Raw genomic sequence first — 8753 nt, forward strand, 5'->3', positions numbered from 1 at the left:
ACTATCTATCTATCTAACTATCTATCTATCTATCTATCTAACTATCTATCTATCTATCTATCTATCTAACTATCTATCTACCTATCTATCTATCTATCTATCTATCTATCTATCTATCTATCTATCTATCTACCTACCTATCTATCTATCTATCTATCTATCTATCTATCTATATCTATCTACCTACCTACCTACCTATTTATAAATCAATTTCTAGATGAAACCTACGCTCAAAATATAATAGCCACATCTCTATCCCCGAGATAAAGAAATAATATATTAGAATAGTCTCAGCAAGTATCGTCACTCCCTCCCCTCCCCTCCTCTCCCCTCCCCTCCCACATCATGGCTTGAGCCGACAACTGACATTCTCTTCACTTTGTCCCACCCACCCACTCACCGACACACCCTCCTCATCTATATAAACTCCAGCAACTACATTCTACATCAGAAGCCAATGAGGTATCCACACCCACCAGTCATTAGAAATAGCGTTCATTAGTAGTCCGATATAGTTTGTCTTGTTTCAAATAAAATTTATTAAAAATACAAACCATTGATGCAAACACAAAGACTGGCGTGACGTCATTATTAATTTCAACAGAAAAAAGGATACAGATTATGTTTTAAAACACACCAGAAACAAGATAAAAGTTGACTTTAAGAAAATTGAAAAAAGAGAAAATCCATTTTTTAAAAAGTTGACAGGAATAAACCAAAAAAATTGGAATTCGTCAGAAGTATCCTGGTTTTAGAAGGAACTGAAACAAGGAACAAGGGCACACAAAGACATTTGTTCAAAATCTTATTACTCAAGCCGCTTCCAAGAATACTAAAGAAAAGAACATCAGCTGCTGAGAAAGATTTCTAAAAACAAAGGTAAGAATTTGAAGAATTTTCTTTCATATTTTCATTTTGTGTTTTGAAATTATCTGCCTTTCGAAGTTTGTTACGGATAAAAGAACAGTGACGAAAATAACACGGGGGTCCCGATAGCTCAGTTGGATGAGCACTCGCTTCACACTCAAAGTGGCCTAGATCGATTCCAGGTGCAGTCGGGATTTTTTTTTCGACCCCCCTCCCCTGTCCACCCATCAGTAAATGGGTAGCTAGGTCAGTTAGATCTGGGAGGGGGGAGGGGGGGGATATTACTTTGCGATAGACTAGCGTCCAATCCGAAGGGTAGCAAGCAATTGTCCGTTTCTCGCTATAGAAACAGTAATAAAGTCCGGCTCCATGAGCTTCAAGGCTTTGAAGAAAACAACACGCTTTTATAATTAGCTTCTTGGTTGTTACAACTGGTTGTAATTTCTTTTTCTGTGGTATTTAAAGGAATATGAACATTGAATAAAGTATGAAAAAACTCATTCTATCAATCATATAAATTTAAAGTGTTACACTCGACTTATTCATAACGAAAAAGGCCTTGATGCTATCAAGAGCAATTCTGTAATCTTGCTTACGACTTAAATAGATACAAGACAAAATAAACGTCATTAAAGACATGTCAATTAACGTGAACTTTTAAAAAATATTACTTGCTTTCTTGGAACAATTGATGGTACGTGCTTAATGGTCGCATGGCCTCTTGTTGCTATACGGGGCAAGCTATTGATATGACTGTCCTTTTTACTATAATCTTCTTTACGAGTCACGAGTTATTTCATCAATATACATCGAATATAGATAGTATGCGCTTGGCTAAGAAGCTCATAACATTGCCATCCTGGAGTATAACGGATCAACCCACAAAACTGTGTTTATCCATAAACGTTTATAGTCGGGTTAATACAGTTCAGTGAGCATTACTCATAAACGCGGATGGCAAAAAACAATAACAAAGACCTGAGTGACCTCATCTTCGAACTATCTCGCATTGAAAAATGCGTCAGTTATCTATTACGTTGTCGAAACTAGTCTAGTAATAAATATTTCAATCGTTCTGTTTATGACTCGATAATATTAAAAATAATGCCTTTTGTTTGTGACTTATTTCTTGTCCATGGTGACAGGGGCAACAGAACCAACGGTGGATTGTAAGGCGGATAAAAAGTAATAATTATTTTGAATAACCAGCTTATTCTTTTTTTTTAAATGAATTAAGTTAATTAATTGAGTTATTTATTTCTCGACTTCCCTTTTTTAAATTCAAGTTTTGTATGACATGTCCCGTAAAACTGGCTTCGCATCCGCTGTGATTATTTTACAGACGCGTCCGAGAATAATGAACGGGGAAAAGATATGCCGTATAAAACTTGAAGACAAAAAAAAATAAAAAAACAGAATTCAAGAAATTAATAACTCAATAACTCATCCATTTGCCTACTTAATTTATTTTGAAATAAATAAGCTGGTTATTCAAAATTATTACTTCTTATTCGTTTTATAATTGTAAAGTTCACACTCCCATTGTATCTGTTTTTGTATATTAAATTGAAGCTTACATTGAATTTCACATTGTTGTTTACTTCTTTGAGCTTCAAGCAGCAACATTTACATTACCCTTCAAATGATGTGAAAACTGGAGTAAGCCCATAAATGAAATTGAATTATTTTGAAATCGTGACGTCTCACCTTCTACTTTTTTGGTTCCAAAATCATTGGAAGTGTATCTTACCAGTCATACGGAGGACGAATAATGAATGGATTACATTTTCAATTGTTTGGTCTCATAACTATTTTTAGTAGCAGGGTGTACAGGCAGATATTTAAGATTACGGGACGTAAAAGAGCGAGGGTGGATTATCTTTATTGACGACCCTAAAATAAGATACCATCACTCTGAAACCAGAATATCAATTACACAATGTTTAAATCCTGTCCTCTGGTTGTGTGGTTTTACACTTCAAATAAGATTGGAACCTGTTTTTTTATTTATTTAAGATCACACGTTTGTTCCCAATTGAGTCGAATTATATCAGAATATAACGTCGCATTTTAGTGGAAAATTAAAAAAAAATATATCTCATCATTTTTGTGGGTGTCACTTTTTTTATTTATTACGCAACCACTTACCATTTTTGCCACTAATAAATGTAACTGAAAGAGAAATGGCAGATAACTGTAATAATTATTATAATCATTAATTTTATCAAGATGGTATATCATTTAATTGCCGCACTCTAGAAAAACTTGCATTTAAATATTTGGCCAGGAAACTCGTCCTTTAAAGATTGATCGTTTTAAATGACCCTCATTTGGCAAAAACTCTCAATTCTGGAACTATATGATGAAGGAGAAATTTTGTTGATGCATTTATAACAAATGTTAGCAATGATGTATTTGATACATAGTTCAATGGGTTGAAAATATGATAAAAACAAAGGTGTGATATTATCCCTTGTATCCTTTCTTGTAATGATCCCAAAAAAGTGATAATTTTAGATACATTGGAGCTTGTGCACCGCTCAGAACCGAAGACCTCCCCAGCCGAAGGCGAGAAGAGTCATACCACTAGTCCTCAAAGACACGTTTTAGTCAACAGCAGTACATTTGTAAATGGTTTTAAAATTTTCATCAGTACCGTTTCTGTATTAATGTCTTATTATTATTATTATACTCCATGAAGAATTAAAGTTTAAGTTTTAAAAATTATCTTTTGATCTAGTATATAATATGTTACAGTGAATGACACAATGAGTCGGATGGTGAAAAGGTTTGAACTGAGATATTGCCAAGATTAGTTAGAAGGTCATTTTTAAAATAAAAAATGAGTTCTTGTCATAAATGATTAAATCAACCTTTTTTGTACATCTTCAGGAAATATCAATTTCACTTTTAAATATTTTTTACAGCTAGTCAAGTTGAAAGAGTATGAAATTTGAGAAAAGTTGAGGGATACCTTTCCCATACACCTGACCATAACTTCATGAAAAATCACCCGACTTACTTCAAATAAAGATTAAAATAATGAAAAAAAATGAAAATACAAAATGTTCACATTTGGACTGATTATGTCATCCACTGACACATATTCTATATAATGTCCACTTAATGTTATCTAAGTATTTTACAATGTGTACCAAACCAGGATCAATCTTTAACAAGTAGGACGACACATGACGCGTGAAAGGTGCTTTTACAATTTTAATTTTCAACAGAGAAAACGCCGTTATTATTAGTCAGGTTATCATTTTATACCTGATTGTGGCCAGAGAATTAACGCCGTTATTAGTCAGGTTATCATTTTATACCTGATTGTGGCCAGAGAATTACCGCCGTTATTAGTCAGGTTATCATTTTATACCTGATTGTGGCCAGAGAATTAACGCCGTTATTAGTCAGGTTATCATTTTATACCTGAAGTGGCCAGAGAATTAACGCCGTTATTAGCCAGGTTATCATTTTATACCTGATTGTGGCCAGAGAATTAACGCCGTTATTAGTCAGGTTATCATTTTATACCTGATTGTGGCCAGAGAATTAACGCCGTTATTATTAGTCAGGTTATCATTTTATACCTGATTGTGGCCAGAGAATTAACGCCGTTATTAGTCAGGTAATCATTTTATTGTTGATTATGGCCAGAGAATTAACGCCGTTATTAGTCAGGTTATCATTTTATAGTTGATTGTGACCAGAGAATTAACGCCGTTCTTAGTCAGGTAATCATTTTATAGTTGATTGTGACCAGAGAATTAACGCCGTTATTAGTCAGGTTATCATTTTATAGTTGATTGTGACCAGAGAATTAACGCCATTATTAGTCAGGTTATCATTTTATAGTTGATTTTGGTCAGAAAATTAACGCCGTTATTAGTCAGGTAATTAATTTTATACTTGATTCTGGTCAGAGAATTCGGGTAAAGAACCTTTTCCCGAGGACTTAACTTTTCGCCGCCTATGTCATGGCTCGAACCAGGGACCTACCTGTCTGAAGGAAAATTTCATATCACTAGACCAATGATCCGAGCAAGTAGAATTGTCATGCCTCACTTCATCAAAGTAGTAAATAGATTGCAATCTCTGGCATTTCAAAATCCCTTATTTGTTGACAAGTGTCATTTGATATCATCAGCAAATATTTTACCTCTAAAACAAATCACTTTGGGCAAATCATTATTATGCATAATGAAAAAGAGTAGTCTCAAGAGACTACCCTGAGAGACACCACTCCGAAAAATAAATAAACAAACCCAACGAAACTCTCTGCTCTCTGCATAGACGCGATGTTCAGCGATCGTGTTCAGATAGATTAGTATTTAACCCAATTGCAAACTAATGCTGGCAGGAGAGAGAGAGAGAGATGGATCAATCGATAGTGCATTTATTTGACAGTGAGCAAATGGCTTTGATACAAATCCAAGATTATTACCCCCCCCCCCCTTTTTTTGTTTGTTCCAACCGCCCAGCGTATCCTGCACTGATGACCCCAAAGCACTTTCGCCTGGATAGGATTCAGACCAACATCTGATTTCTATCCAGGCGAATATACTTTGGGGTAAAAAACCCCCACAAATTCAAAGCTTAAAGGTTTGCAAAAAAAAAAAAACAAAAAAAAAAAAACAACAAAATATTGATTCTATTGATATAAATACTTTAATGTGTGAGTAATTTTGGGGGTTGCTTTTTCTTGTTTGTTTTTTTGTTTTTGTTTTGATTCTTGGTTTTTAAAATCGCTTTTAATTCATTTTGTTTTTCTCCCCAACTATTTCTTTTTAAAGTTCACTATACAAAATGCCACAACATCCGATGTTGAAAATAAAAATAACAACATTGATTTTATTGATATAAATACTTTAATGTGTGAGTAATTTTGGGGGTTGCTTTTTCTTGTTTGTTTTTTGTTTTTGTTTTAATTCTTGTTTTTTTTTTTAAAATCACTTTTTATTCATTTTGTTTTTCTCCCCAACTATTTCTTTTTAAAGTTCACAATACAAAATGCCACAACATCCGATGTTGAAAATAAAAATAACAACATTGATTTTATTGATATAAATACTTTAATGTGTGAGTAATTTTGGGGGTTGCTTTTTCTTGTTTGTTTTTTTGTTTTTGTTTTAATTCTTGTTTTTTTTTTTTAAATCACTTTTTATTCATTTTGTTTTTCTCCCCAACTATTTCTTTTTAAAGTTCACAATACAAAATGCCACAACATCCAATGTTGAAAATAAAAATAATAAAAACATCTTAAAGGCCTGACACGAGGCAGCACACCCACCCCAATAAAACACCCAAAACAGACAAACAAACAAACAAACAAATAAACAAAAATGTCAAAATATGAAAAAGATTAAATTGACGTCACTCAGATTTTTGTTGTTGATTTAAGCTAGCCGTTTTATGAGTAGTTCTTACTAAATTCTATCAGACTATAAATGTTTATGGTTTCTGTGTGTTGGTGCGTTATGTCCTGCTGGCGGATGTTGTGAGTGCTATATATATATAACTTATTTATTTATTTGTATATATTTTTTTAAATTTATTATCCTCACCTCATTCGGTTATATCCTCCTTCAACGTTGTTTCATCCATTGAAGGAATCTTCAGGAAGGTATTCTGTATCGTAGTATCCGGGTGGAATGTCGTGATCAGTTGGCGCCAATGTTGTTTTTCCCCTCAACCACACACACACACACACACACACACACACACACACACGTACATATATATATATATATATATATATATATATATATATATATATATATATATATATATATATATATATTGATTTAAAAAATATTATAGTTTTTACAGTCAAATTATGATAGCTTGGTGTGCCGTGCTCCAAAAAAAAGCAACTTGTAATTCAAATGTCGGTCAGAAAACTTGTCCTTCAATACAACAGTAGTGCTCACATTGATGATAATTATACGGAGCTATTCATTTCTTAGTTAAGATAAAAGCTTATGATAATTCATCTGTGATATTCATGAAGATTGATCACTTTCACACGCATAGGTTTGTCATGTATCTGATTGGTGATAATTATGATTCTCATTATAATTTCTAACATATTATACAACACTAGATTTACGTGTTGAATAGAATCACCCCCCCCCCCCCCCCCTTTCCACCCCCCCCCCCCCACCCCTTTCGTCCTTGATTGATTTCCAACGCAGATTTCATAGTTTACCATCCTCTTACAAATGAAAATGCTTCTGCTTGAAGGTTGTAGGAATACATGACAAAAAGTAATGAAATGAAATCTCTCCCATAGTGGGCAGGGAGGCACTTACTGTGTCTTCTAACCCCTTATATATTATGTTTTCCAACATGCTTTCCGTCTTTGTCTTGGAATGAGATTACTTGGTTTTGTCCAGACCCAGGCGCTGATATAACCTTAATGTGTTGCAAGCGCCGTGAAACCCTTAAAAACAAAAAAGAAATAAATGAAAGCTTCCATTTTTTTAAACGAAGAACGATAATGTGGACGTTTCAGGTTTTCCCCTCTATTGTATTTGTTGATAAAGGGGAAACCCATAAAGTCAACATCATCTGTCTTCGTTCAATAAATTGAGGCTTTCATTTCTTTACCTTTGTCATCCTCTGAAAAACACATTGTGTTTTTTTTTTATTTCTTTCTTTCCTTATTTCTTTGGGGGGGGGGGGGTAAATTAGTAAGAAAAATTAAACTACAAAATTTAATTAAATTCCCAATTTGTCAAAAATGTCTTAAACTTGACAATTCCTCTTCAAGGAAGTGTCAAGTCTGAAATGTTTGACATTTTAATCGTAATTAATCGATTTGTGCAATAAAAAAGTTTTCTGGCTAACGTAACTTTCCTAAATTCATAGCTTGACCATAGGTTCGTAAACTTATAGCCTGACACTGACCAAAAACATGGGTAAAAAGTCAAGTCTTCGGCCAATTAACAATACCTCACAAAGCGGTGCATTAACCTATTAAATGGCGTCAAAAGACAAGTCTTCAGGCAATGGGATCCTGTGTTTTCTCGAGCACTGCTAACAACAACTCATGACGCCTGCTGGGCGATATTACATATTTTTTACCGACAGAGACGACTCTATTCAGGGCAATGTACTCATTTTACTCCTGAGTACGGTGAGAGAATGTGAGTAAAGAGTCTTTTTCAAGGACTCAACTACGCGCCGCTCAGAGCGAGCGGGACTAGAACCCACGACGTTCCGATCCGAAGGCGAGTGCCATACCACTAGATCACATTAACCCCCCCCCCCCCCCCCCACCACCAAAACAAAAAGACTAAAAAGTTAAAAGAATAGCAGATACGTCTAATGAATCTCATTGTGACGTCATCCAATAAGATGCAGGAAACATGACCTTCCACAATGCAAATGCTTTTACGACAATAATTATTATTCAATGATAAGATATTATTCATATTTACACATTAACACAATCCATTTATAATGGTAAAGATAGATAATCTTATTTATCTCCACCGCTCCAATATTTACATATTTACATATTTACATAGTGGCTCTCGAGACTGCTTTACATTTACATGTATATTTCATTTCCATTCTCATCGCTTTCACTCAATCAATTTTCTGAATCCGTGGTAGATACATTAAGTAAAAAACAACCAACCAACAAAAATAAAGAAATAAAGAAACAAAACAAACATACCCCTACTCACGGGCGCGCGTATAACTACGCAAACAATATATTGAAATAAATAACAATGTGAAATTGAATGTAAGCTCCAAGTTAATATACGAAAACAGATAAAATGGATGTTTCGGATTTCCCCTTTATCAACAAAACATGTGAATGAAAGAAACACTACAGACGAATGAGATAATGTGGTCGTGGCGTTGTCAAGATT

The 8753-nt window shown here is 34.1% G+C and overlaps 1 protein-coding gene across 1 annotated transcript in view; it reads left to right on the forward strand.

Annotated features, from left to right (window-relative positions):
* Nucleotides 1-449: 449 nt before the first annotated feature.
* The window catches only part of LOC144956929 (uncharacterized), a 27829-nt gene continuing 19525 nt past the window's right edge, over nt 450-8753 (forward strand). Inside the window, exon 1 of the mRNA XM_078887760.1 lies at nt 450-879. The gene's annotated coding sequence lies outside the window, so the exon portion shown is untranslated. The remainder of the gene's footprint in view (nt 880-8753) is intronic.

This window comes from Berghia stephanieae, chromosome 11, assembly GCF_034508935.2.
Source record: "Berghia stephanieae isolate SIO BIC M18660-M18661 chromosome 11, UCSD_Bste_1.3, whole genome shotgun sequence".
Classification (NCBI taxonomy): domain Eukaryota; kingdom Metazoa; phylum Mollusca; class Gastropoda; order Nudibranchia; family Aeolidiidae; genus Berghia; species Berghia stephanieae.